The sequence below is a fragment of the Ixodes scapularis genome, unplaced genomic scaffold (assembly GCF_016920785.2).
Source record: "Ixodes scapularis isolate PalLabHiFi unplaced genomic scaffold, ASM1692078v2 ptg001158l_1___fragment_3__unscaffolded, whole genome shotgun sequence".
Taxonomy (NCBI): Eukaryota; Metazoa; Arthropoda; class Arachnida; order Ixodida; family Ixodidae; genus Ixodes; species Ixodes scapularis.
Window position 1 is genome coordinate 2,237,227 of NW_024610108.1, and position 5,274 is coordinate 2,242,500.

General features: G+C 48.9%; 2 non-coding genes across 2 annotated transcripts; both read left to right on the forward strand.

Annotated features, from left to right (window-relative positions):
- Positions 1 to 2,231: 2,231 nt before the first annotated feature.
- On the forward strand, positions 2,232 to 4,046 carry LOC120847188. Its single transcript, XR_005717263.1, has one exon. It is a non-coding gene; the product is annotated as a small subunit ribosomal RNA (ribosomal RNA).
- A 433-nt stretch (positions 4,047 to 4,479) lies between these two features.
- Positions 4,480 to 4,632, forward strand: LOC120847222. The gene has a single exon (XR_005717294.1). It is a non-coding gene; the product is annotated as a 5.8S ribosomal RNA (ribosomal RNA).
- Positions 4,633 to 5,274: the final 642 nt, after the last annotated feature.

Below are 5,274 nucleotides of genomic sequence, written 5' to 3' on the forward strand. Positions count from 1 at the left end.
AGTTGAAAGCGCCAGAAAGCCCGTGTCGCCTCGCGACACGGGTAACCGCTAGAAAACACGCACATTTTAAAGTCGCGTGTTTTGCACTTGATTCCTCGGAAGTACTTTGTGGGAGACGAAGCGGGCGTTCCATGCCAAGGACACGGAAGAGAGAGATTAGAAATAGAGCGAACTATTCGCGTGAAAAGAATAATATTTGTCTCCTATCAAACTTGCCACAAAAGTAAGCGAGATTTCCAGTATTCCGTTTGAAAGCGCTGCCCGTCGCAAGTGCAGTAGTGTACAGTGTTCGGCTCTCGCCCAGTTGAAAGCGCCAGAAAGCCCGTGTCGCCTAGCGACACGGGTAACCGCTAGAAAACACGCACATTTTAAAGTCGCGTGTTTTGCACTTGATTCCTCGGAAGTACTTTGTGGGAGACGAAGCGGGCGTTCCATGCCAAGGACACGGAAGAGAGAGATTAGAAATAGAGCGAACAATTCGCGTGAAAAGAATAATATTTGTCTCCTATCAAACTTGCCACAAAAGTAAGCGAGATTTCCAGTATTCCGTTTGAAAGCGCTGCCCGTCGCAAGTGCAGTAGTGTACAGTGTTCGGCTCTCGCCCAGTTGAAAGCGCCAGAAAGCCCGTGTCGCCTCGCGACACGGGTAACCGCTAGAAAACACGCACATTTTAAAGTCGCGTGTTTTGCACTTGATTCCTCGGAAGTGCTTTGTGGGAGACGAAGCGGGCGTTCCATGCCAAGCACACGGAAGAGAGAGATTAGAAATAGAGCGAACAATTCGCGTGAAAAGAATAATATTTGTCTCCTATCAAACTTGCCAGAAAAGTAAGCGAGATTTCCAGTATTCCGTTTGAAAGCGCTGCCCGTCGCAAGTGCAGTAGGGTAAATTGTTCGGCTCTCGCCCAGTTGAAAGCGCCCGAAAGCCCGTGTCGCAAAGCGACACGTGTAACCGCTAGAAAACACGCATCTTTTTCTTTTGTTAATCCCGTGCTTCTCACTTCGTTCCTTGAGAGGACTTTGTCGGAAACTAAGTGGCGGGGCCTTCCAAACGAAACCAATGGTAGAAACAATGAAGTGAGCAAAGAAGAGTAGTGTAAAGAAAGAAAATTGCCTATTATGAAGCCAGCCGTAAACACGCGCGATACCGCGAGCATTCGGATTAAAAGCAGTGACAATCTCACTTACTATAGCGCTCATTGTTCGGCTCTGACACAATTCAAAACGCATGAAACGCCCCGTGTAAATATTGGTTTACTTTGTAATAACAAAGTCGATAAACTTTCTGTTGACCATGTTAACATGAACTGAAAGTCGAAAAGAAGTAATCAGAGTCAAGCAGGGGTCAGCACGTTTTTAATAAAAAGCGAGAAATAATTTTTTTATAGGGGTAGGATGTATGTACGTATGTATGTATATATAGAGGCACAGAGGAAAAAAAGAACATTTATATATATATATATACACACAAACATACATACATACATATATATATATAAGGAGAGAGAGAGGGGAAAAAATAAGAAAGAAAGAAGGACAAATAAATGATACTGAATAGAGTGAGAGACAGTAAGTCAGTAAGTCAGTCAGTCAGTCACCGAAACTGATAACCACAAACTATGTACAGAATGCTCTTGAAGGATCTTCTTTATACTTATCGGTGCTATTATGTGGAGGTGGGGTCTGTCGAGCGTTCGATTGGTGCGAGCGGCGTCTGACGACGTCGCCGACGCCTTTCGTCGCCGTCTCGGCCGCTGCCTCCGCCGCATGGTCGTTACAGCAAGGTACCTGCGATCTCTGGCGTCTGCCGTTTTGGGTCGGTTCTCGGGTGCACCTGTGTCTTGAAAACGAATGCGAGAGGAGGGTGTTTCGGAGCGTCCGCGCTAACCGAACGGTGTGAAATGACGAGTGCGTTCTGACCGAAGGCCGGGGTGCGTCCTCGCGTCCTCACGGCACCTGAAAGCTCGGCAACGCTGCGAAGACGTCGTCAATGATTTTTTGGCGTACGACTTTCTGTTGCTACGACGAGAAAGAAATTTATGCGCTTCTTGCCGCGTCGGTACCGACCTCGGTCGGGGATATTCCGGCTGCGCGCTCGAACGTGCTTCATTTCTTCTTGGATTTGGAAGTAATTCCTAAGCGTTGTGTGTGTTTGCGGTTCGTAAGGGGCGCCTGACGGTGGCCCCGCGTCCGCGCGTTGGTAGGGTTTTGGGCGACCCACCACGAAAAGATTACCTGGTTGATCCTGCCAGTAGTCATATGCTTGTCTCAAAGATTAAGCCATGCATGTCTAAGTACATGCCGAAACAAGGCGAAACCGCGAATGGCTCATTAAATCAGTTATGGTTCCTTAGATCGTTTCTTCCTACTTGGATAACTGTGGCAATTCTAGAGCTAATACATGCAGTGAGCCCGAAGCCCCTCGGGGCGACGGGTGCTTTTATTAGACCAAGATCAATCGGGCTTCGGTCCGTTTTGTGTGGTGACTCTGGATAACTTTTTGCTGATCGCACGGCCACGAGCCGGCGACGTTTCTTTCAAGTGTCTGCCTTATCAACTGTCGATGGTAGGTTATGCGCCTACCATGGTTGTTACGGGTAACGGAGAATCAGGGTTCGATTCCGGAGAGGGAGCCTGAGAAACGGCTACCACATCCAAGGAAGGCAGCAGGCGCGCAAATTACCCACTCCCGGCACGGGGAGGTAGTGACGAAAAATAACAATACGGGACTCTTTTGAGGCCCCGTAATTGAAATGAGTACACTCTAAATCCTTTAACGAGGATCCATTGGAGGGCAAGTCTGGTGCCAGCAGCCGCGGTAATTCCAGCTCCAATAGCGTATACTAAAGTTGCTGCGGTTAAAAAGCTCGTAGTTGGATCTCAGTTACAGGCGGGAAGTGCGTGGACACCACGTTACGGCCCGTGCTGAACATCATGCCTGTCGTGGCTTGGTTCCCTTCATCAGGTGCCTTGCTTTGGCCGGCGCGTTTACTTTGAAAAATTAGAGTGCTCAACGCAGGCGATTCGACTGAATAACAGTGCATGGAATAATAGAACAAGATCCTGTTTCTGTTCTGTTGGTTTTTGGAATACAGGATAATGATTAAGAGGGACAGACGGGGGCATTCGTATTGCGGCGCTAGAGGTGAAATTCTTGGACCGTCGCAAGACGAACTACTGCGAAAGCATTTGCCAAGAATGTTTTCATTGATCAAGAACGAAAGTTAGAGGTTCGAAGGCGATCAGATACCGCCCTAGTTCTAACCATAAACGATGCCAACCAGCGATCCGCCTGAGTTACTCAAATGACTCGGCGGGCAGCTTCCGGGAAACCAAAGTATTTGGGTTCCGGGGGAAGTATGGTTGCAAAGCTGAAACTTAAAGGAATTGACGGAAGGGCACCACCAGGAGTGGAGCCTGCGGCTTAATTTGACTCAACACGGGAAAACTTACCCGGCCCGGACACTGGGAGGATTGACAGATTGAGAGCTCTTTTTTGATTCGGTGGATGGTGGTGCATGGCCGTTCTTAGTTGGTGGAGCGATTTGTCTGGTTAATTCCGATAACGAACGAGACTCTAGCCTATTAAATAGGTGCGTGGTTCTCTGCACCTTGCACCCTTCTTAGAGGGACAAGCGGCTCCTAGCCGCACGAAACAGAGCAATAACAGGTCTGTGATGCCCTTAGATGTCCGGGGCCGCACGCGCGCTACACTGAAGGAAGCAGCGTGTTTTTATCCCTGTCTGTAAAGACTGGGTAACCCGTGGAACCTCCTTCGTGATTGGGATAGGGGCTTGCAATTGTTCCCCTTTAACGAGGAATTCCCAGTAAGCGCGAGTCATAAGCTCGCGTTGATTACGTCCCTGCCCTTTGTACACACCGCCCGTCGCTACTACCGATTGAATGATTTAGTGAGGTCTTCGGACCGATACCCGGAGCGGCCTTTCGGTTGCGCCGGTGTGTTGGAAAGATGACCAAACTTGATCATTTAGAGGAAGTAAAAGTCGTAACAAGGTTTCCGTAGGTGAACCTGCGGAAGGATCATTACCGGATGTTATTTGGCATCGTTTTGTCTTCTTACTCTTGTACGGGGAATGGACTCGATGTGCGAATTTATCTGGCGCCGATCCCGACCAAGCTTGGATGCCGTCGGGACGGCACAAAAAAAAAACAACTGTGGTTCGGATGTGCCTTTTTCTTTGGGTGGCCTCCGTTCCTTTCGATGATGCGCCCAGCGGGAGCCCTCTGCTGCCTCGATTGAGAGGAGATTTCAAGTGCACCGGGACAATCCGCGGGTTACAAAAGGCGCATCGCCCCCTTTTTCGTCTCTTCTCGAGGATCGCCCTTTTGTTTTGATTAACGAAGAGGCGTTTGAGAAGAAGCTTTTTTTTGCGCTTTCGAGATGGCATGGGATGTGCCGGGCGCGAAAAAAAAACAACAACTTGTGTTTTGTCGTACTGATTGAAAAATCCAAAAACACGACTCTAAGCGGTGGATCACTCGGTTCTCGGGTCGATGAAGAACGCAGCCAGCTGCGAGACTTGGTGTGAATTGCAGGACACACTGAGCACTTACTCTTTGAACGCACATTGCGGCCTCGGGCCTTCCCGTGGCTTCGTCTGTGTGAGGGTCGGATCATATATCAAGAGAGGAGAATTTGTTTTCTACCTCGTTTTGACTGTGTCGGATCGTGGGCAGCACGCAGTTTTATGCTTTCTTGCGTTGCGTTTTCTTTGAGCAAATGCACGAGTGGTGCGATTGCACGCGTGCGCTTAACCAGTCCTCCTCCTCCTACGAGTTTTTATCGAACACTGCATGGGAAAACGAAACTCGATGGATACCGTTTGTGGAAAATCCCGTACCAAAAAAATCTTTCGCACGTTGAACGGCGCTGTGACGTCGGTGCGTTAGAAACGGAGATTTGAAACGGTTTCTTTTCGATCGCTTCTGTTTTCTTTGGCGTGGATGTTGTTCGAGTGGAAAAACCGTGGGACGGAGTTGGCATTGGCGCGTTGAAACGCGGCGTCGGCAAATGTAAATCTCGTGGCGTTGATTTCCACAAAAAAAAAAAACGCTTCTGGGAGGAAAGTTTTTTGCGTCGTAGCCTTCCGTCAGTCTAAGACCTTCGCGTCCCCGATGAATACTGGAGCCATCCAGTAGGGGAATGCCGTTGGATTGCGCGCTTTCTTTTTTGTCGAATCGAAAGCGATGCAAAGCGTGTGTACAACAGCTGTTAGTTCGCCATCCTTTTGTGTTTTTGACACGTGGTAAGGAG